Raw genomic sequence first — 24,737 nt, forward strand, 5'->3', positions numbered from 1 at the left:
GTAAAAAATGTATCCAAAGCCAACTTCACGATTCTTAAGACACAAGTGGAAAACTTCACGACACCCATGCAGATGGAGAGCAGAGGTACGACTGCTGAATCCTACACAAATGCACTTTATAAGCACTTACACGAGTGCATGGATAGTGCTATCCCTAACAGAACCAAGATGCTCTCCTCCAAAATAAGGAAGCCAGTCTGGTGGTCCCCTGCCATAAACAAACTCTACAACAGAAAAAGAAACTGCTGCAAAAAAGAGTAGATTCCCATGATTGGAGGAACTCCTTGGTCAGCCTCAGTAAGAAGCTGAGATCCCTCATAAAATTCTCCAAAGTTAGTTATAAAAACAAAATCGACACTGTTTCTAAAGACAACCACAAAGCATTCTATAGCTATGTCAAGAATCTCAATGGCAACACTCAGATCTGCTCTGAGTTACAGCACAATGGCACTAAATATACAGAACCAACTGATATTGCCAACATCCTGGCAGATAGGTTCAGTGTTAACTTTACCTCACTCTCACCCCCTAAAGGTCCCATCTCTATACCGGAAGAATGCAAACTTCCTGTAATCACGGCTGCACAGGTAAAAACCACACTCTCCAAAGCCATGAATACAGCATCCATGGGACCTGACAACATCCCAGGCTGCGTTCTACATGAACTACAGAATGAACTAGCACCCCACCTAAGTACCATGTTCAATCATAGCCTCACCTCAGGCTTTGTGCCCACTGAATGGCGCACAGAGATGGTTATCCCACTCCACAAAGGGGGATCCACCATGGAAACCAGGAACTACTGCCCCATTAGCCTGACAAGCCTGGTCTGCAAGGCCATGGAACATATCATCATGGAACTTATAAAGAAAGACACTGGTAATCTCCAAACTCTGGACCCCACCCAGTTCGGGTTTGTAAAAGGCAGATCATGTCTCCTAAATCTGATAGACTTCTTTGAAGCAGTCACCAAAACCGTAGATGAGGGTAAGGTGGTTCGCACAACCTATCTAGATCTCGCCAAGGCTTTCGACACCAGATAAACTCACTAAACTAGGTATAAATCCCTATGTCACAATATGGGTTGCCAACTGGCTCACTAACAGAACCCACACCTTGACAGTAGCAGACTCCAAATCCGACTTCAGACCAGTGACAAGTGGAGTACCACAGGGTTCAGTCCTGGGTCCTCTCCTGTTTGGTATCTACTTCTCTGAAGTACAGGCTAACACAGAAGGTCTTTGGCTAATGAAGTTTGCAGATGGCTGCAAACTAGGAGCCATAATCGAATCTCCTAATGATGTGGACATCCTACAAAAGGGCCTCACTGAGACATATGCCTGGTGTCAAAGCCATGGCCTAAAGCTCAATGTCAAAAAGTGCATTGTCATCCCTTTTAGTAAAAACTCTGTATCCATGAACTACCACATAGGTGGTAGTCTACTTAACACCAAAAGTGTGATAAGAGACATTGGGACACAGGTTGACAGTAGTCTCTCCTTTGACAATCACATCACCACAGTAGTCAGGAAATCCTTCTATGTGGCACACCTCATCACAAAAAGTTTGTGTTTTTATGTGAAGGCAGTGCTGGTGTGTGTTCTGGAAGGCTATGTCTTCCATGTGGTGTGGTGTAAGTGTTGACCTTGATTAGAAGGGATATTTTAGAACTGCACAGTTAAGACTCTTATACGTAAAAGCAGAAAGCTACAATTCAAATTGGAAAGGGATGATGTTGAAGCAAAGGGGGTAATTAAAAAAAAATACGGAAAGAATGGACAGATCCATGAAAAGAACAGCAGCCATCATACAAAATATATTTAAAAAGTAGCTGAATGTATGTTAAGAACTAAGTCAACACAGGAATGGAGAAAGGAGATTCTGCCAATAGGGATTGCTGCAATTAGGGATACAGAGAATAAACAAGAGGGGGCTGAAATTTATTGGAGGAAGCTTACAAAGAAACTAAGGTATTAGGAACAAATAATTAGAGAAGGAAATGTAACAGAATGGGAAGAGGCCAGGAAGATATTTGCACTGCAGGCAAGTGACTGCCTTCACTATCAGGGATTGGTATCAGAGTACAGACAAAAAGAAGTGGATAGGGAAATTCTAAATGAAAGACCTGCACTGATTTCGTTTTTAGCTGAATCTAGAGCAGAAGCTGTTGCTAAAAAGGGATAATTAGTAGGGTATATAAAATATAGTAATCCAACAACAGCTGTCAGAAGAGCTTGGGAAGACAGATTAGACATGCAATTCACAAAGAAAAAAATGACAGGACATATGTATATCTCCAAAATATGCAACAAAATCTAGAAGATTTGGGACTTTTGCCTGAAAATGTTTGCATAGATAATTTTTATACCCCAAAGCAGACTCCAAAGAATTTATACCCCAAGCAGACTCCAAATAATTTTTCCTCAGGCAAATGTTGGAGGTGTGACAAGGAAGAAAGAGGTACTTGGGAAATAAAAGTTAGGTGCTTACCATAACATTAAATCCATGTTATCTGTCTCCATCTGTGGGTTATCGGATCGGACACCAGTCAAATCCTCAAGACTTTAACTCATTGGGTTCTGCCTCCCCTACCCACAATGTCCCACTCCCCTGCAGATACTGCAGATTGAGTTTGCCCCACCTAAATCTAGCCCTTAATTACCTTACTCACCTAAAGGGCAAAGGACCCCAAGAAAAATCAACAATGAGCCTCTTACATGCAGTCACCTTAGGCACCGATTCTAGACAAAAAAGCTGGGAGAAGGAGGGGGGGGGTTCAACCAGATGGACACAGGCAACATTAGTATATCATTATAGTAAGTACATTACTTTTGTATCTAATGTTGCCTTCTCCGTCTGCCTTCAGTCTGTGGGACAGAGTCCCCAGCCACGCAAACCCCCCCGGGGGGATTTAAGGAAGGATATTCCGCAACACTCTGGAGCCAAGACAGCCCTGGACCTAGACTAAATATCCAGCTTGTAGTGAGAAACAAAGGTGTGATGGCCCACCTAAGTAGCTGCTAGACAAACCTCACCCACAGAAGTTCTGGAAAAGAAAGCCATAGAAGTAGCCATAGCTCTAGCAGTGTGACCCTTAGGTTTACCCATGCAAAGTCTTGATGTTCAAGGTATAAACAAAGGAAATCTTGATGTTCAAGGTATAAACAAAGGAAATGCAGTCTGACAGCCACTTAGATAACATCACTTTAGACAGGTCTGCCCAATCTGGATTACAAAAAGGAAATGAACAGCTGGCTGGATTTTCTACAGGCTTTTGTCCTATCCAGCTAAAATCTCAATTGTCTATGCACATCCAAGCAATGCAGCAAGTATTCACCCTTATTCAAAAATTAGAAAAAAAACACAGGAAGGTGTATAGATCCATTCAAATTAACCCTGCCAGGAAAGCAAGGATTGGTGCAGAGTGACACTATCTTTGTAAAACACCAGATAAGGTGAAGAATCTACAGCTTGTAGCCCAAAAACTTTCCTGGCTGAGGTAACAGCCACCAGAAACAAGGTTTTCCAATGTAACTTTAGGCTGAGATAGCAGATGGTTTGAAAGCAGGGCCTGCAAGGACTTACAATATAAAAGGCAAATCCCAAGGAGGGATGGGATCCTGGTTGAGAGGACACAGAAGAAATGCACCTTTGAGAAAGGTCTTAGAAATTTTTAGAGCAGTCAAGGGAACGTACAGTTGTGTACACTCACCATAAATGTAGATGTTCGAGTGTATTCACTGTTGCAGTCATCACATTAGGGTTATCCCTGCCAGGGTAGCCCTCGGCCAGCCCGAATATCAGCGGCTTAGTATTTCTGCGTCGGCTGCTGTTGCTTCAGGACTAATGATAGGTCATTAGTAGTATAAAGGCAGCCGACGCCATTACATCAGTTGTTCTTGCCATAACTGTCAGGAGTCACGAAGTGGGAGCCAGGTTATGGTGGAAGAACCCCACCAGTAGAAAGTAAATACCAAAATGTCCCTTGTAAAGAGAGAGAGAGAGAGAGAAGAGGGGGATGGAGGGAGGGAAACCAGGACTGCAACAGTGAATGCACTCGAACATCTACATTTATGTAAGTGTACACAACTGTACTATGTTCTTCATGTTTCACTGTTGCAGTCATCACATTTGGGTTGATTCCCAAAGCTAAGGAAAACGGTGGAGGCAGTCAAGGATACTAGGGCCTGGCTAGGATGCCCTGCAAGACTGCAGTGGTAAAGCCTGCCATGGATTTGGAGAAGATAGGCAGGTGGTAATGTTTAGTGAAAGTGTGAACAGATGTCCAGGTGGCAGCCTCCAGGATGTCCCTGGTGGGGACTCCTCTGAGGAAAGCTACACTGGTGGAGGCTGCTCTGGTGGAGTGAGTCCTGACCCCCTTAGGGGGAGGTTTTCCATGTTGCTTGTAACAGAAATGGATGCAGCGTGCTATCCATTTAGAAATTGTTTGTTTAGAGATGGCTTTGCCCTCTGCCCCTGCAGCAAAGCTAACCAGCAATTGATCAGACTTTCTGAATTATTTAGATCTGTCTGGATAGAATCTGAGCTGTCTGTGCACATCTAGAGAGTGCAGGATCCTTTCCCCCTTGTTCTTTGGGTTAGGGAAAAAGGTGGGCAAATGAATGGATTGGTTGAGAACCACACTGGACACCACTTTGCGCATGAAGGATGGGTTAGTCCTGAGGGAAACCCTGTCAGCATAGAAGATTATGAAGGGCTCCACAGCCATGAGTGCTTGTAGCTCAGAGAACCTCCTGGCTGAAGTGATGGCCAGAAGAAAAGCCGTCTTCCATGTGAGAAATTTTAACTCTGCTGAAGATGCCGGTTCGAAGGGGGGCAGGGTGAGCTTTTCCAACACAAAGTTAAGGTCCCATGCTGGGGTAGGTGCTCTTCTGAGTGGCCTCAAGTTGCTAGCCCCTCTTAGGAATTGTTCGATCAGAGGGTGTGAGAAAAGGGGCTGCTCAGTGGGGAAATGAGCAGAGATAGCAGAGGCATGAATTTTAACACAGGAAAAAAAGACACCACTGTGTAGCATGTCAGCTAGGTAATCCAGGATGAGAGGGAGGGAGGGCTGTGCCATATCGGCTCCCTTAGCCTGAATCCAGGTGCAGAAACTTTTCCATTTGTCAGCATAAGACTTTCTAGTGCTAGGGGAGTCTGGCCTCATGCATTAATATCTAATACCTGTTTACTGAGGTTGGCAGACTGATCAATGGTTAGATAATAAGCCAAGCTGCCTAACTGAGGGTCTGCAATTGGGCATGTAGGAAGTAGAGAGATGGTGGAACCAAGAACACAAGAATATAAATATAAGTATGAGTAAAGAGACTTGTAGGCTGGAGAATAAAATACTTGAAAATTATTCCAAAACAAAAAGTTAGGTAAGCACTTTCGAGGCTATCCCCTTCATCAGACCTTAATACACAAATACATTAGCACACAAGGTTTAAATAAAACCAACAACCAATAAAAATTCTTTAAAAATCAGTGAAGCAACCCTCTTTTTTCAAGAGAGGTTTTAAGGACACAACACTGTTAAGGCCAGGTGATAAGTATGCCTTAAAGTCCACTATCCACCTTAATTCAGCATATTCAGTTTCATTGTTAATGTCACCTTCTCTAAAACTCACATTCATTTTCTGCAAAACCAAAAATTTAAAATTGTGCTGGTTTCCACAATCTAAAACATGCTTGGCTAGTGCATTAGTAAGCTTGCTGTTCCTAATATCATTAAGATGTTGTGAAGCTCCCTGGTGCAGAACTTGCTGAGCTGATGGTTGCTGTGGGAGGCAAAGAGGTCGACCTTCGCGGTACCTCATTTCTGAGTTATTAGGGCGAAGGTTCCTTTGCCTAGCTGCCACTCGTGTGGGTCCAGAAGATTTCTGCTTAAGTGATCTGCCATAGAGTTTATAGAACCTGGCAGGAATTGTGCTAACAGGTGTAGTGTCATGGCAGAGGCTGTGTGCCAAAGGGTCATGGCCAGCCTGCAAAGAGGGTAGGAGTGAGTCCCTCCATGCTTGTTGATATACCACATAAGAGTGGTGTTGTCTGTTTTGATCAGGAGAGCCCCTGGGGAGAGAAGGGGCCTGAAAACTGTCAATGCGTGCTGGACGCGAACATCTCTTTTTGGTTGATGTGCAGATGGATTTGCTGAGTGCTCCATTGGTCCTGTATGTACCTGCCGTCCAGGTGTGCAGCCCAGGCATAGTCTGATGCGTCTGTGGTCAGGGTCTGGTTGGCAGGGGGTGGTGAGAAGGGTAGTCTCTTGTGACAGCATGCTGCTGCCCACCAAAGAAAATCTTTCCTGAGGCAAGGTAACATGGGTATAAGAGTTTTCAAGTCTTGAGAGTGTTGACACTAAAGGCTTTTTTGGTACCACTGAAGTTTCCTCATATGCAGTTGGGCATATGGAATGAACAGAATGCAAGATGTCATAAACCCCAGAGCTTGCAGGATTTTCCTTGCAAGATAACTGGGGTCTGGTGGCTAGCTGAGAGAATTAGGTGTCAGGTAAGTTTGCTTTTCTGGTGTAAGGAATGCCATCTGGGATGCTGTGTCCAGGCTTGCTCCCAGGAATATAATCCTTTGGGTGGGTACTAGTTTGGCTTTCTTTTTGTTGACAGTGTACCCTAGGGAGGTCAGTACAGACTTTACAAAGGCCAGATGCTTGAGCAGCTTTTCCTGACTGCCTGAATTAAGCAGTCGTCTAAATATGGGTAAATTTGGATATTCCTTTGTCTGCAAAAGGCACTGGCCGGAGCCAGACATTTTGTGAAAACTGCAGCAGTAGATAAGTCAAAGGAAAGTGCAGAGAACTGATAGTGCAGAGATCGTGCCCTGAAACATAGGTATTTCCTGCATGATTCCCTGATAGGAATGTGGAGGTAGGCCTCTTTTAGGTCTAGGGTGGCAAGCCAAGCATCCTTGGAGAGCATGGGTAGCAGTTGATGGTGGGTGAACATTTTGAATTTTGGTATCATCAGGAAGGTGTTTAAAATGGATAGATTGAGGATGGGGTACCAGGTGCCATCTTTTCTGACTACCAGAAAAAGTCTGGAGTAGAAACCTTGGCCTTTCTGTTCTGCAGGAACGTGCTCTACTGCCCTCATAGAGGGCAGGGAAAGGACTTGTTTTTCCGCCTCTGCCCACTGGTTTGGAGGAAGACCTGGGAACCCTTCTGGGGTTGGAAGAGTGTGGAAAGAAAATTTGTATACCTGGGACACTATGTTGAGGACTCAGCGATCGCTGGTAATGGTGGCCTAGGTGCTAGTGTGAAAGCAGAGTTTTCCTCCTAGGGGTAAGGGTGGGCAGATGGAGGGGGTGGTGGAGGAGAGTCATTGTGAGTTCTTGCCATGAGGGGGTGGCTTAGAACTCCCCGTTTTTGAAGTGGAATTCCACTGTTTTGATCTCTGCATTCCCTGTGGCTGCTGTCACGGGGAGGAGTTTGCTTCCACGGTGTCTGGGTTGCACTGACCTGGTGGGAGCAGGACAGGACCAGTGCTTGGAGGGGAAATGCCTACTGAACCTGGGTGGCTGTACCTGTAAGAAATCCTTAACTGTCTGCATAGATTTAGCTTTTTCTTCCATCTTTTTTAAGACCTCCTCTGCCTTAGTGCCAAATAAGTTGTCTTTGTGCAAGGGTGCATCCAACAATTTAGATTTAACATGGTCTGGCAAGGGCTGTTCCTTAAGCCATGCATGCTTTCTAAGGACAGAACTGGTGACTGCTGCCCTGCAAGAAGCTTCTAGGGCGTCAAAACCACAGTGTCAGGTGTGCTGAGTTACTTGACTTGCAGAATGCATTAACTCTTATAACTCTTTAGTTCTGCACAAGCAAGAAAGGAAGACACTTTTTGTTTGAGGAGTTCCATGTTATGTTGCTGAAATTTTAGCATATGGAACTGACAATTTAGTGCTCTGATAGCAAGAGTAGTAACACCTTTTTTAGCCCATCTGTCTAGTGCTTGGGAATCCCAATATGAGGGGGTGGGATTCTTAGCAGAGTTTGCTTTAATACTTTTAGGCCCTTGAGAAATTACCTCAGGGTCAGCAGTAGGATTTTTGAAAATAAATTTGTGTGAGTCAGGGACTCTGTAATACCTGTCAGGTTTTCTGGGTGCAAGAGTTAAACTGGATTCCAGGAAAACAACATCCAGGACTGAGGGAATGGCCAGGGGTCTGTGTTGTGGAAAATCTAAGAATTCCCTGAGTCTCTTTTTAGACTGAGGGAAGTCCTGACATTCCAACTGGAAATGCACCCTTAAGGTATGAAGGGTTTCCCCAAAGGAAAAAGTCCTCGGGTGGAGAAGCTGAGGAAAAGGAATCCTCTGCATGAGAATCCTCGTAAGCAGGAAGGGGTTGCATGTCTTCATATTCAGATGCATTAGACTCATCAGACTCCTGTTCAGACAAAACTACTGGGGACAGAGCTCTTTCTTTTGGAAGGGGTAGCTTGGCTTTCCCTGATGAGCATGATAAGGTCTTCCGCCATTTTAAGCATTTGAGACTGAGGCAAGGAAGCAGGTGCCTGAGAATGGGTCATCGGTTTCTTGGGTGTGGTTCGTACCCTGGGCCTTAGAAACTCTGCTGTATTCGAAAGAATGGTAGACGCGAAATAAGTCATCGGTTTGTGTCGGGAATTGGTAGTGCGAAGTAGTGCCTTGGAAGCCGATGCCTGCTCAGCAGCTCCAGACGCATCCAAAGGAGAGACAACCGCAGGATCCTTAGTCGAAGAAGAGTTTTGCGGCATACCGGACTCTGAAAGGGTCTCGGTAACTGCCTGCGAATCCACAAAAGCGGGCATCAGGGGCTGCGAAAGCACCTCACTGAGGACCAGAGAACTGACGACAAGCTTAATGGAAGAGTCATCGGTAGGTTTGTACCTGTGCGGTCTCTGTCTCTGTCTTTATCCTTATGTTTTTTCAGAAGATCTGCTGTCGAATGGCTTACCGAAGCCATAACAGAATTCGAGGACTGTAAGCGAAAATATCTAGCTACAATAAGGGCTCGAAGATGTATAGTTCTGGCATTGAACAAAGCACAAAAGCGACAGTGGGGGACGTCGTGGTCTGGGCCTAATTAAGTGACGCAGTAAGAATGAAAGTCTCAGTGTGGTATTTGCTTTCCACAGGCGAGACAATTGTTAACTTTTTCTGACATCGGTTAGAGCAAGAAAAAAGGATCCCCAATAGGGTACTTAGCTTTAGAAGACTTCAGCTTCAATTCGGAAGATGAAACTCAGGTAGCGGCCGACCGGCACTCGTGCAAACTGTTTCTGCTTTGGGCTCTGCGGCAAGAAAGAGTGATGTAATGTCGTCGGCTGCTTTACTTTATACTACTGACGACCTAATGTCAGTCCTAAAATGATAGCAACCGACGCATAAATACTAAGCCTCTGGTATTCGGGCCAGCCAAGGGCTACCCTGGCAGGGATAACCCTAATGTGATGACTGTAACAGTGAAACACGAAGAACATCATTACCCTTACCAACATGAAAATTAGAAATGGCTGCTATTTGTACTCTGATCATAGGGGAACTGTAAACCAAACTAAACATTTCAGCAAGGAAAATCAAGAACATACTCGAAAGAAGCAGAAAAAGGATTCAACCCTTGAAATTCCGCCTACATGGCTACACAGCCGCATTTACTCAAATACACTTACCTAGTAGATAGCTTTTGGGAGAAGAAGAAAATATGCACAATGTTATCAGACAGCCAGAGATGCCTGGCTATAAAAGGAACGAGAGCAACCATGCAGATAACTTAAAGGACTGCCGATTATGAGGATTCAGACCCAATGGATGGGAAATGAAATCTAGAATGGGATCCAGAACCCAAGGAGTGTATCGCAGAAGAGGCCACAGAAAAGGGAACCACACTTGACAAGGTCAGAAGGGCTTTACAACAATCCGTCTATCTGCAAAGGGCTGACTTCTGAAGAAACTTCATTATTAGGGGAACTGGAGGATATACGTATAAGGAGACCTAGTGGCAAGCATACAGAACAGCATCTCTGGGGGATTTGCTCCTAAGGAGGAACTAAGACATAATAGCTGTTGCATTTGGTTTTGGAGAAGGCAGCATACAGGTCACAATTAGAGTGGCCGAGGGCCAAAAAATCCAAGCCACTACTCTCAGATTCAGAGACCACTCAAGAGGGAGAAGAATATTCCTGCTCAAACTGTCAGCCAGAATGTTGGATCTCCTCAGAATGTGTATTGCAATCAGAAACCATTGAGATGAGATCACCCACTGTTAAACCCTCATAGCCTCTCGACAAAGTGGATAAGAATGTGCCTCTAAATTTCTTCAGATACCAGACAATGATCATATTGTCTGTCTGAATCAAAATCACACCGCTGGATGGACATCCTGAAAAGCCTGCAACGCAAGGACGACAACCCTCATCCACAGGACACTGATGTGAAAGTTGGCTTCTAGAGACAACCAGGATCCTTGAATCGTCCTCCATTTGAAATGCCGCCCCCAAAGAATGGCGATATCCATGGTGACCATGACCACATGACTGGGAAGAACACGCCGTCTACCAATGGTCACTAAGGGGAAGTGTAATTACCACAGAGTTTCATCGTGACACACCTTTGACAACCTGAAGGAAAAGTCAACTGGATGAGTCAAATAGGACCATTGTACTGGTAGAGTCCATTCCAGAGACCTCATGTGGTACCTTGCTAAGGGAGCCAACCGTACGAAAGCTGCCATGTACCCCAAAAGTTTCAAAATCGCATGAGCTGGGGATTTTGCAACAGCAAACACAGACATCACCAGGCATCGAAGACTGATAACTCTGGAACTTGGGAGTTACGCAATCTGATTGATTGTATCCAAGTGGTAGTCTATGAACTCCAATGCATGCCTGGATTGGCTGTAGACTCAATTTGAAGTTGACAGTTATCCCTAAATGGCCCCACAAATGGAATAAGGTACCCCTGGCCAGGATGAAGGATGCTCTTGTGAGGGCAGTGAGGAGCCACTTGTCCAGGTACAGAAAGATCTGAAATCCTTGCAGTCGGAGCCAGGGGCAACCACTGCCATATACTTGGTGAACACACAGAGGGTGCTGCTGAGACTGAATGGCAGGGCTCTGAAATGATAATGAATGGCCCCCAGCCAGAAGCACATAAATCGCCTGCAGCACCTGACTATCTTGAAATGAAGACAGGTATCCTTGAGGTCTATCAAGCACATCCAATCATCCTTCCTCAGCAGACTTAAAATGGATGGCACGGTGACCATCCAGAAATTTGGTCTGTTCCATGAAGCAATTCAATTTGCTCAAATAAAGAATAGGTAGGAGGTCCCTGTTCTTCTTTTCTACAAAAAAGAACCCCGACCAAACTCCGGATCCTCTGTGGTCTGGTGGAACCTATGGATATCTCAATCTACCAGCAGCATCTGAATATCTACTACTGCCAAATAGTTTCTGATGTGATGGAACATCTGAGAGATGTTTGTGACCTAAATCTGGAATTTCTAAAATGGGAATCTATAACCTCTAAATGACTCAACACCCACATGTCTAAAATGATGGCCTCTCAATCTTCTGGGTGAAGAGGCAAGTGCCTCCTGACGGCCTCCAGGACAGGGCAGTCAGGCAACTCTTCAGGATCACTGAAAGGGCTCACCAAAGAAAGCTCAGTGGAAGCCTGATTTTTGCAGACCACCCTTGTCCCATAAACGGCAATCATTATGGTCCCCCCACCCCCACCTTAGGTGGAACTCTCAGAAGGAGCATCCTAGGAAGGCTGCTGTGATTTAAACAGACATATGCCCTGATTCAGATTCCTTCAGAAGGTTCGCTGATGGGTTTCAAAACGCAAGCTTACTGTGGACAGCATCTTCCCAACCTGCTCACTCCTAGTAAGAGTGGCATTAATCTTAGACCCAAACAAGGAAGAGCTATCGAAAGGGGCATTAGAAGATGTTTTGATGCAGTCCGCAAAGTTGCACAGCTGTATAAAAGTGTGGAGTCACATGGCAATGCAAGTGCCAGCCACTTTGAATGCTCTATCAGCTGTGTTAGAAATGAGCCACATGTAGACGTTGACAACTGACTGAAGAGTAGACAGCCAAGTTTATTGCCTTTTGAACCTCTGCAGATTGTTGCATATTAATAGTCCTCAAAACGTCAGCCACAAGGTCACTCTGAAATAATTTCAAGTGAGATAAGTAGAGTGTCCTCAAAGTGAATGTCTTTGAGGCATAAGGTCATTTTCCTAAACAGTCCAAAGCCCGAGATTCTCTGTCCGGGGGATGGACCAAGGAACTCTCCTCAGAGATTTCTTTCTTTATGGTGGCCACCACCACAATCGCATCCATGGCTGGACCCTTACTCCAATGTGGCTGAGCCTTGGAAGGAGCAAGAATTTTATCAGGCTTTTTATGAACAGGCCCAAACAGAAGGCGACCAAAAATGACAACTCCTCAGGAGATGGAGCTATGGTGGTCCAGCACCATGCTGGTGAAGAAGCTCCAACAGATTGCCAAACAGGGTGTCATCACACGGTGACTTACTGTACCCCTCTCTTTTCTCAAAGTCAGTATCTTCAGTGAGGAACTCCTCATGGGAGTAGAGGTGCGTCATCTTGCACTACCACTTACCTGTGACCTCCCACTTTGGTGAAGCTGGAGAAGCGGGAAAGAAGCAGGAAGTCCCACAAGGGGGGATGGATTTCAGACAACCAGCATGAGCTGTTCAGGAGGAGGTGGAAGGCTGTCCACAGGCACAGATGAGGTGGTGGATGGAACACTGACTGAGTAAGACCTACCCATCTCCTGAGTGCAGAACATCCTCTCCATGATGAAGGCGGAAGCAGAGGCTGGCCACCTGGAGCATACAGTCCTGGGATCTAAAGAGACTAGAAATGTGTTTGAACCCGGGAAAGCTACACCTTGCCCCAGTGTCAAGACTAGAGATGAGCTATCAAAGGCCAATCTTCCAATTTGGCTCCAGGTTGAACTTAAAGCTGGGATTGTCAAAGCGGACTTGGAAACTCCTGTCTTGATGCCATAGCTCCAGGCTGAGGTCCACTTGACTCTGACATGGACAGAGTTGACAAGACCGAGGTAAAGTCAGAACCTGACATGGCCCAGCCATCTGATCTGACCCCGAAGATGGAAACCATGGATTCACCGGGACTGAAGGAGGAAACTAGGGTGATGGACCCGAGGTTCCAAGAAGGCTTCTGTTCCTGAAGGGATAAGACATAATTGCATCTGACTCTGCAAGAAGGACCAGGATCTAAGTCTAAAGCTGCCCACCAACTTTGATGACAGAAACAAAAAGATTCACTGAGCTCACCACCAAAGGCAGTACGTGTGGAAACCAAGTAAATGTAGAAAGCAAAACTGCTGCTGCCACCCAAGCTGAAGTAAAATGATTGAAATTGTTAAAATCAGTTCCTTTATTAACAAAATAAAACGTAATCCTGCTGCTGCTGTCTGGATAAGCGCTTTCGGTTATTGAACCTTTATCAAATCCTAAAGAAAAAAGCAGCTTCCTTTCATTTAAAAAGAGCTTCCTGCAGCTCATTCATTCAATCAACCAATAAAGTTTTGGTGTATGGACACACCCTCTCAGAGTGCATGTTCTATTTACTTAGTGTTAGCTAAAAGCTTGGAGTTTTTAAAGTGAAATAACACAGGATTAATGCATGTGCATTATTTCTTTAAAGCTCTTCCTTTCAAGATGTGTTTGAGCGGTACAATTTCATTCAATCCAGGTTTCTGGTCTGCTCTAAGGTTCATAATCCATTTTGTTTCCTCAGTTTCAGTATAGTTGGCCAGATCCCCTCCTTGTATTGTTTCTACTAGCCTGCTTACAACCATAAACTTAAAAGTGTGGTCTCCATTAACTTTAATATGACCATATAGAACATTCGTATTTACCTGAATTCTAATGTCCTGACAGTGTCTCAGGATATGCTCCTTGAACATTCTATTTGTTTTCCCAACATAGAAGGCTGGGCAGCGTTGGCACTGAGCAAGATAAATCAAATTTTTGCTCCTGCAATTCGCAAACCCTTTGAACCTGTAGTCCTTCTGAGATGTATAAATACATTATCCGTTTTAATATGTTGACATGCTTTACAAAATCCACATTTATAGGTGCCTACTTTATCCGTGGGTGAAGAATGTTCTGTGTCCAAGTTTCAACGATATCCATGGCATAAGAGCCTTTTCAGATTTTTCCTATTCTTAAAGGAAAGAATGGGTGTTTCCCCTACAATGCTCCTGAGGTTCTCATCTGAAGTCAAAACAGACCAGTTCTTTTTTATGGTCTCTAGTATGAATGCACTGTCACTGCTATATGTAAGGCAAAATCTCATCTTGTTTTCCTTCTTATTCCTCTCATCTTCTTCCTTACTCAACCAATAGGAAAAATGTGGTCTTCCTTTGCCAATTCTTAACTCTGATGTTCTATTCATGCTTTTTATGACTTAATCTTTATTATATCCTCTTTCCATAAAGTTATCAATAAGCCTTTCTTTTTCTTTTTCAAAAGCTTCATCTTTAGTGCATAGTTTTGATAAACATTTCACTTGATTCTCCGCTATATTTTTAAAAATATGCTTTGTGTGTATACTGGTCATATGGAGCACATGATTACGCCAAGTTGTCTTCCTGTGCATAGATACATTGATGACTGAGTGGATGAAGCCACCAATGGGGCCATGGAGGATCGATTCCTTGATGAAGAACCTGCCTGTTGATTCCAAGCTGGACAGACTCGGAACCAGAAATGGGAAGGAGAAGACTCTGGCAACATCGCCTGTGGAGTGATGGGGACAAATGGGGAGCTACTTAACATGATGGAGCCCCTTTAGCCAAAAAAGGGCTTGGAACACTGAGGGCCAGAGACAATCCTGTTCATGGTCAGCACAGAGGGCGAGAGACTACGCCGCTGCTAAGGCTGCCAGGGCTCCCACAGGTTTTAGGACCTTTGGGTACAAGGAACCAAAAGATGGCCCAGGTCTGGAGAAAGAAGAGGACCTCTTACAGTCCCCTCTAGAGGTCTTGAGAGTCTTTGAAGAAAGTACAGTTTTATACCTACCATAAATGTAGATGTTCGAGTGTATACACTGCTGCAGTCATTACACTTGGATTATCCAGCCGTCAGGCGGTTCCCCAGTCGGCCTGAGTTCCAAAGTCTTGATCTGGCGTCGGTTGCTGTCGCCTCCTCCCTGACGTCAGTGCGACAGGGGTATATAAGATGCAGCTGACGCCATTTTCTTCAGTTTTTCTTGCCCCAGATGTCAGGTGCCCCCAAATAGGTAGGCAATTCAAATTGCTAATAAAACATACATAAGAAAAGCAAACAACAACTTTCAGCTACCAGCAAATACTCCCCATAGGTAGTAAAGGGTAGAAGACATAGGTACGTACCAGCAAGTAAGAGGGGAAGGAGGGAGGGTAACCTGGACTGCAGCAGTGTATACACTCGAACATCTACATTTATGGTAGGTACAAAACTGTACTATGTTCATTGTGTTACACTGCTGCAGTCATTACACTTGGGTAGAATCCCAAAGCTGAGGTAGGGTGGCTGGTTCTATAAGGCATTAGGGGTGGCTATAAGGCCCTGCAGCACTGCAGTGGCGAAGCCAGCTCTGAATTTAGAGTATAGAGGCAGATGGTAATGCTTGGTGAAGGTATGTACAGAACTCCAAGTTGCTGCTTCCAAAATATCCTTGGTAGGTACTCCTCTGAGGTAGGCAGTTGAAGTGGCTGTTCCCCTGGTGGAGTGAGATCTACTGCTGCTAGGTACAGGTTTCCCATGGTGTGTATAGCAGAAACGTATACAATGTCCTATCCATTTTGAAATAGTCCATTTTGAAATGGCTTTTCCCTGTGCTCCTGCAGCATATGCTACCAATAATTGCTCAGATTTCCTGAAAGCTTTGGTTTTATCCAAGTAGAAGCGTAACTGCCTGTGAATGTCCAAGGAATGCAGTAGTCTCTCCCCTTTATTCTGTGGTTTTGGATAAAAAGTTGGCAAATTAATAGTTTGGTTTAGAGCCACACTGGATTCCACCTTTGGCATAAACGTAGGGTTAGTTCTTAAAGATACCCTATCCTGGTGGAAAATGAGGAAAGGTTCCACTGCCATTAGTGCCTGTAATTCTGAAACTCTTCGTGCTGATGTTATTGCCAGGAGGAGAGCAGTTTTCCAAGAGATATATTTTAATTCTGCTGCGTTAGCTGGCTCAAAAGGAGGTAAAGTTAATTTTTCCAAAACAAAGTTGAGGTCCCAAGTTGGAGTAGGTGCTCTACGGGGCGGTCTTATGTTTTTAGCCCCTCTGAGGTACTGTCTTAGCAAAGGATTAGAGAAAATTGGTGGATCCGTGTTGTAATGAGCAGAGATGGCAGAGGCATGGATCTTGATGGATGGGAAAGAGAGGCCTTTGTCCAGCATCTCAGTTAAATAGTGTAGTATCTGAGGAATGTTTGGGACATGAGGGTCAAGGCTATGAGCTTGGTTCCAGGCACAGAATCTCTTCCATTTATCCGAATAGGCTTTCCTGGTACTAGGCCTTCTGGCCTCCAGAATGACATCCATAACAGCTTTGGAGAGCGGCATTGCTTGCTTGACTAAGGAATCTTCCATGCAGCTAGGTTTAAGGTCTTTAGCTGGCTGTGTAGTATGTGATTGTTGTGCTGAGTCGGCAGATGTGGGATTTGAGGCAAAATCCAGGGTGGTCCTCATGCTAAGTTCTTTAAGATTGGGTACCAGTGCTGGCGTGGCCAGTCTGGTGCAATCAGGATCATCTTTGGCTCTTCTTGCCTGGCTTTTATGAGTACCTTTGGCAGGAGAGGTAGTGGTGGGAAAGTGTATACTTGTAGGTTTTTCCAGCTGAATGAGAGGTCAACAACTTTCCCTGCTTGTGGATGGTAACTCCTTGTGTAAAATTTCTGTAGCTGGCAGTTCATTGGGGATGCAAACAGATCTATGTCCGGGCTCCACCATTTCTGTGTTATCATTCTGAATATTTGTGGATTCAATTCCCATTCGTGGGGATCCATGATGTTTCTGCTTAAGTCGTCTGCCAGTGTGTTTTTCTCTCCTGGCAGGAATTCTGCTTGCAGATGAACTTGATAGTTTAGAGCTGTGTTCCACAAGGTCATGGCTTGCATGCAGAGGGGGTAGGAGTGAGTGCCCCCTTGCTTGTTTATGTACCACATAACTGTAGTGTTGTCTGTCTTTAGTAGTAGTTGTCCTGGATGCAGCAGGTCCTTGAAAGCTATAAGGGCATTTTGTACAGCTAGCATCTCTTTTTGATTGATGTGAAGATGCCTTTGTTCTGCGGGCCACTTGCCCTGAATACAGTTGCCTGCCATGTGTGCTCCCCAGGCGTAATCCGATGCATCTGTTGTCAGTGTTTGCCTGGCTGTGGGTTCAGTGAAAGGCTGTCCCTTGTTGAGGTAACAAGCTTGAGCCCACCACTGAAACTCCTGCTGAAGGCAAGGAATTACTGGTATAACTGTTTCCAAACTTTGACAGTGTTGAAACCATACATTCTTTAGGTACCATTGTAGTTTCCTCATATGCAGTCTGGCATATGGAATTAGTAGTATGCAAGATGCCATGTAACCCAAGGCCTGCATAATTTTTCTTGCAGGGAATTGGGTGTTTGTTGCCATCAATTCAGTTGTCCTTGCTTGTCTGTCGTGAGATAAGCCATCTGGGCTGTTGTGTTCAAGCTGGCACCCAGGAATATTATCTCTTGTGAGGGCACTAGTTTTGACTTCTTTTCGTTTACTGTGTACTCCAGGCAACTTAATAACTTTTTTACAAACGCCAGATGCTTTAGAAGAATGTCCTTGCTCTCTGCTTGAATCAGGCAGTCGTCCAGGTACGGATAAATTTGAATTCCTTTCTGTCTGCAAAATGCAATTACTGGTGCCAGGCACTTTGTGAAGACCCCGGACGTAGTAGATAAGCCAAAGGGCAGTGCACAGAATTGATAGTGCATTGAACCAGCTATGAATCTGAGGTATCTTCTGCAGTTTTGTTTGATAGGGACATGCAGGTATGCCTCCTTGAGGTCCAATGTCACGAGCCAAGCTTTCTTGCCCAGCATGGGAAGAAGCTGCTGTAGTGTCAACATTTTGAATTTCGGAACATCCAGTAAGTGTTTAGAGAAGAAAGATTCATAATGGGCCTCCAGGCTTTGTCCTTTCTGGGAACCAGAGAGAGTCTTGAGTAAAATCCTTGTCCTTGCTCCTGTGGTGGTACCTTTTGAATAGCTCTCATATCCATGAATGCTGTAATTTGTTTTTGAGCCTCTGCCCATTGATTTGGTGGCAGATTTAACATTCCTTTTAACCTTGGCAGAGTGTGAAAGTGGAACCTGTAACCTTGAGATACAATGTTGAGAACCCATTTGTCTTTTGTTATCATATGCCAATTGTGATAGAAAAGTGCCAGTTTTCCTCCCAAGGGGGCTGCCAAGAGAGAGTTGTTTGGCAGCTGTAGTGGGAAGTCATTGGGGCTGCTTGTTATATGGTTGGGGCCTGTCTTCCCCTTCTTTCTGGCCTGATGCAACCCATTGTCGAGGCCTGTAAGGACCTTGTGGTTGACCTCTACCTCTTGGACGTCTGTATCTGCCCCTTTGAGGTCTGTCTGTAACTGGAAAGGACCAATTCTTAGTTGGCCAATTTCTGCTAAATCTAGGAGGCTGAACCTCTAAGAAATCCTTCACCGTTTGCATAGATTTTGCCTTATCCTCCATTTTCTTTAATACCTCTTCTGCCTTAACTCCAAATAACACATCCTGCTGCAAAGGTGTATCCAATAATTTTGCTTTAACATCATCTGGTAACGTATGTTCTTTTAACCAAGCATGTCTTCTAATGACTGCTGCTCTACAGGAGGCCTCTAAAGAATCAAAACCACATTGCAAAGTATGTTTTCCCACCTGTTCAGCTGCATGCAATAAATCCTGCATTTCTTTAAAAGTAGGAGGATCTGAAGCTGGAAGCATTTTTTGTTTCAATTGAGACAGTAAAAATTGCTGATATTTTAGCATGTGAAACTGGCAATTTAAGGCTCTCATTGCTAAAGTTGCAGACGTATATACTTTCTTTCCCCATCTGTCTAATGTTCTGGAATCTCTGTCAGAGGGAACTGGATTCTTGGCTGATGAGGCCTTAACCCCTTTGGGTCCCTGAGAAATAGTTTCAGGGTCAGCAATAGGGCTTTTGTACAAAAATTTGTGTAAGTCAGGGACTCTGTAGTATCTGCAGGTTTAACTGGGGCTGGAGGTAAGGAATCAGGATTTAAGCTGGATTCAGTATATACATCATCCACAGTATCTAACACTGGCGGAATAGCAAGGGGTCTGCGTTGAGGTAATAAAAGGACGTCTCTGAGCCTTTTCTTGGATTCAGAGTAATCCTGGCCTTCGCAATGGCAATGCTCCCTCATGGTATGCAAGGTTTGTTTCTTAGGCATGGAGGCCTGTGCTGGAGAATGCTGTATTCGTTTCTTTGATTTTAAAGCTGGTTTAGACTTACAAGAGGGTTTAATGCTTAACTGAGTAGGTCTGAAAATGCCCTCTGAAGCTGCGGGCAGCTCAGCTACTCCGGATCCCTCTGAAAGGTTAGTTTCGGTAGGCTGAATAACTTGTGCATCCGAAGGCCCAGCCATCTCCACGCGGGAGTCAGAGGCGACCTGTGGTTCTACAGAAGCGGTCGTCAGGGGCTGCGAAGGCGCCTCGCTGAAAACTGGAGAACCGGCGACTGGCCTAGAAGAGGCTTTGTCAGTTTTTGACCTCGGATGCCTATCCTTGTCTTTGCGCTTTTTATGTATTCCGGTCGTCGGTAGTTCCGACGGCATGGTATAATTGAATTTTCTACCAAAATAATGTTGTGCTAAATCAAACCTTCGTTTAATAGTGCGCTTGTTACACCTAGCACAAAACTGACAACCAGTGACGTCGTGGTCTGGGCCTAGGCATGGGATACAATAAGAATGGAAATCCTTATGAGGTATTTGCTTCCCACAAGAAATACAGTTATTAACTTTATCGGTCTGAGGCAAGAAAAAGTTTCCCCAACGGGGTACTTAGCTTTGTAGAAGACTTCGGTTCTGGATTCGGAATGAAAATCTCAGGAGACGGCCGGCACTTGCGAACTGCTTTTGCTTCGGGCACCGCGCAGCAAGAAAATGGTGTCGGCTGCATCTTATATACCCCTGTCGCACTGATGTCAAGGTGGAGGCGACAGCAACCGACGCCAGGCCAAGACTTTGGAACTCAGGCTGACTGGGGAACCGCCTGACGGCAGGATAACCCAAGTGTAATGACTGCAGCTGTGTAACACGATGAACATCGGTGAGACTTGTCGGAGTCATCCCTTCAGAACAGAAGAGTAAGAACGAGCAGGACGAAGACCCTTCAAAACTAATTTCACCCTTAACTCATTAACTGCCCTGAACCTGAACCCTCGACAAACAGAACAGGAAGAATCGAAGTATGCTGCCCCCAAGCAGTACATGCACTTGTATGAATCTTGCAAAGGCAGCTTGTGCTCACAAGCAACATATTTTTTGAAACCCTTATTCATGACAACCACAAAGAGAACTCAACACACTAGCTGTAAAATTAACTCAGCATTCTTACTTACTCTGAAGAGATGGACAGAAAGCCTCCCATGTACTATGAAACTACAGAAACAGCACTTAAAACAGTAAAGGGGATAGAATTTTTGACAGACTTATCTTAAGACACACTTACTTACTTTAAATATATATATTTATAAAGACACACATACACACATATATATATATATATATATATATATATATATATACACACACACATATATATATATATATATATATATATATATATATATATAAACACATATATAAAATCAAACCATGCTCCCTGGCTCTCCAAAGAGACTAGGTCCCTTATGAAACAAAGAGATCATGCTTGGAAAACCTGGACTAAAACTAAACAACCACCTTTTCTTCAAAAATACAGGCAACTGAGGAACCTTGCAAAAAAAACAAACAACTAATGACAAAGTTATACTATAGCTCTGCTGAGCTTAACAACAAATCCAATCCTCAAAAATTTTGGTCAACTCTCAACAACATCCGCTATCCTGGAAAGCCCTCTAATCCCTCCCCATACCCTAACTCTTCCTCTCAGGAAACAGCTACCCTCCTGAATAAACACTCTCTCTTCCATCCAAAATCTGGTAACCTCTAAGCCAAACTCTACTTCGACACCCACCTCTCCAAGTCCCACTAACAGAACTTTGTTTTCTTTTGAGCCAGTTCCCATTACTTACATCAAATCTCTACTACTCAAGCTAAAACCTTGCTCTCCTTCCACTGACAATCTATCTCCTACATTCCTCAAACTTGCTGCTGACTCAATTGCCTATCCTGTATCTATAATAATTAATCTATCTATTCTGGAATCAACTGTCCCCACCCTTTGGAAATCTTTCTTCACTATCCCTCTTCATAAAGGTGGAAACTCCACTGACCCCTCAAACTACCGACCCACTGCCATTCTGTCCCCCCTCTCCAAGATATTAGAAAAATGTATTCACTCACAGCTTCTCAATCACCTCCTCACACACCACTTACTTACCCCTACCCGACATGGATTTCGTCCTCACCACAGGACCACCACTGCCCTCCTCTCCTTCACACATATCATTTCAGAGGCCCTAGACAACAATAAACTCATTTCCTGTCTCTTCCTAGATCTCTCCAAAGCCTTCGATACTTTCTCTCATCCTCTACTACTATCCAACCTCGCAAATCTCCACCTATCCCCCTCCGCACTTGCCTGGTTTAATAGTTACCTATCTGGCAGGGAACAATCTGTCAAATGGCTCTCATCCTCCTCACCTTTCCTTCCCATCTCTACTGGTGTTCCCCAATACTCCATCTTGGGACCCCTTTTGTTTAACATCTTCACCAATGATCTTTACACCTCATGCAAAAAATCCTCCCTTATTCAGTATGCCGACGACTCCACACTTATATTCATCTCAAATAACATTCCTGAACTACACTCCCTGACCCAACAGGCCCTACTATCCACTGAACAATGGCTCTCCCACAACCTATTAATCCTAAATCCCAGAAAGACCAAACTCCTACTTTTCCTTCCCCGTTCTCTTTCTCATCACAAAACCTCCTTTTTTATTACATCTTCTAACAATACAAATATCCAACCTGACACCCACACAAAACTCCTAGGGGTCATTACCGATGACGAACTCAAGTTCAACCTACACATACTCCAATGTATAAAAAAAACAAACCAGAAACTAGGTCTGCTATATCGGAACAAAAAATTCCTAACCCCTGAATCTAGACTTACCCTGGGCCAGGCACTCCTCCTCCCCTCCCTCTTATACCTCGCCCCAGTTCTTACCAATATCCAGGCCTCCAAAACAAACTGCAACAGACTTACCATAAAATAGCCAGATTCATTACTATCTCCCCATACAACTCACACCACTGCATTTCTTTAAACTCTCTATAATGGCTTGAACTTCCCCAGTTTCTGATATCTTATCAATTTCATATGCTACACACTATTCTTTATAAACCCTCCTTCTGTCCAGCTCTATCTTCCTTAGTCTCCATCTACATCCCATCCCGGACCCTCCATACTTCTAACCAACAATTACTTGATATCTACCACCCAAAAAGGTCAGTAGGCAAACTATTCTACAAACACTCCCTTGCCCATGCTTGGAACAAACTTCCCCTTGACTTATGTTCAATTTCCCACACCTCACACTTAAAAAATGAACTAAAAGCTTATTTTCTCAAATTCCAGAACCTGCCCTTTTCATGACCCTACCTAGTCTTCCTTACCTTTATGTACCCTCAAAAGGACCATACTTAGTACCTCATTACACCTCTCTCTCCCATGTGTCTAATATGCATTTGCACAATTTTATACAAACAAAAAATGTTCATTGTTAATCTATTGAACTATATCAGTGTAAAATTGTTACTTAGCTTCTTTTTAATGCAACTTTAACTTTATGCATGTATCCCTACATATGTGAATCGTTTTGCTATAATGAGAAGTTATGTACCTACCATAACGTTCCATGTTAGTTGTCTTCTTCTCGCCTTCTTTCTTGCTGGATGGGTTCAGAGCCGATCCTCGGCTCCGACTCGGCCTATAATAAAGCTCAAGAGCTGATTTTACCGGCTCGAGGTACCCTATATATCCCATAATGCTAGGCGCCAATTACCCAGATCTCATTTGGTAGTTGAAAAACCTTAGCAATTCTAGCCCCTAAAAACGAGGGGAGTAGGGGAAGGAAAAACCTTCCTAGTGCAACTAAGAGAACTCACAGCTACCCAAAAAGGATAACAAAAAATAGGCTTCAAACTGTGTAAGGTGAAGACCCCCCCAAGAAAAAAAGGGGGATCCTTTCGGTCTGTCCAGGCTAGGGGGATGGCGGGTGGGACGCAAGAAAGAAGGTGAGAAGAAGACAACTAACATGGAACGTTATGGTAGGTACATAACTTCTCAATGTTAAGTTGTCAATCTCGCCTTTATTCTTGCTGGATGGGACCGCGTCCCTAGCACCTTCATCCCGGGTGGCTCATCGGAACAGACTCTTGAGAACGGTGGAACCAAAATTTGCCTTGTTTCTGGAGGCCATGTCTAATTTGTAGTGTGAGATAAAAGTATGAGGAGAAGCCCATGTGGCTGCCGCACAAATAGAATCTATTGGCAGTCTAGCTTGAAAGGCTGTTGACGTAGCTAGTGCTCTGGTTGAATAAGCTCTTGGCCTAGAAGGTAATTCTTGATGTCTGAGCTTATAGATAAGGGTAATCACAGAGGACAGCCATCTAGAAAGGGTTACTTTGGATACGGGAAGGCCCTTCTTACCTTCCGCATAGGACAGAAATAGTTGTTCAGATTTCCTGGTTTGTTTAGTTCTGTCCAGATAGTAACGGAATTGACGATGAACGTCCAGACAATGCAATTTTTGCTCCGCCCTGTTGGAGTAGTTAGGGAAGAAAACTGGGAGATCAATAGTTTGATTTCAATTTGCCTCAGAAGCTACCTTGGGTAAAAAGGACGGGTTAGTCCTGAGAGAGACTCTGTCTTTGTGGAAAACTAGATAAGGGGGATGAATGCAAAGGGCATGAAGTTCTGATACTCTCCTAGCAGATGTTATGGCGACTAGGAAGAGAGTTTTCCAAGAGAGCAATTTCAAAGGACAAGAAGCCGCAGGTTCAAAGGGAGGGAGAATAAAGGATGTTAAGACTAAATTTAAGTCCCACTGCGGTGGGGGATCTCTGATTGGTGGCTTGAGTAAAAAGATTCCTTTAAGGAAGGCTTTACAAAGCTTATGGGACATGATGCTGGAGTCCGATAAGTCTATGTGAAAGTTTGAAATAGCCGCTAACTGAACTTTGACTGTGGAGGATGAAGAGCCTGAATGAAAAAGTTCGGCTAGGAAATCTAGAACTGACTGAATAGGAGCAGTAAAGGGATCTATATTCCTAGCCCTTGCCCAGAAGGAAAAACGCTTCCACTTACTAGTATAAATCCTTCTGGTAGAGGACTTAAGGGAAGCTATAATAATGTCACGCACAGAACTGGAAATAAGGGGAAGCCTGGCTAGGGTTGGAAGTGGAGCAACCAAGCTGTGAGGTTGAGAGATTGAAGGGATTGGTGCAGCTGTCCCAACTGGTGGACCAAAAGATC

At 44.3% G+C, this 24,737-nt stretch overlaps 1 protein-coding gene across 1 annotated transcript in view; it reads right to left on the reverse strand.

Annotated features, from left to right (window-relative positions):
* The window catches only part of VPS13D (vacuolar protein sorting 13 homolog D), a 3,321,573-nt gene that overhangs the window by 2,939,324 nt on the left and 357,512 nt on the right, over positions 1-24,737 (reverse strand). The window lies entirely within an intron of this gene.

This window comes from Protopterus annectens, chromosome 2.part0 (assembly GCF_019279795.1).
Source record: "Protopterus annectens isolate FY-2018-M chromosome 2.part0, PAN1.0, whole genome shotgun sequence".
Lineage (NCBI taxonomy): Eukaryota > Metazoa > Chordata > Ceratodontiformes > Protopteridae > Protopterus > Protopterus annectens.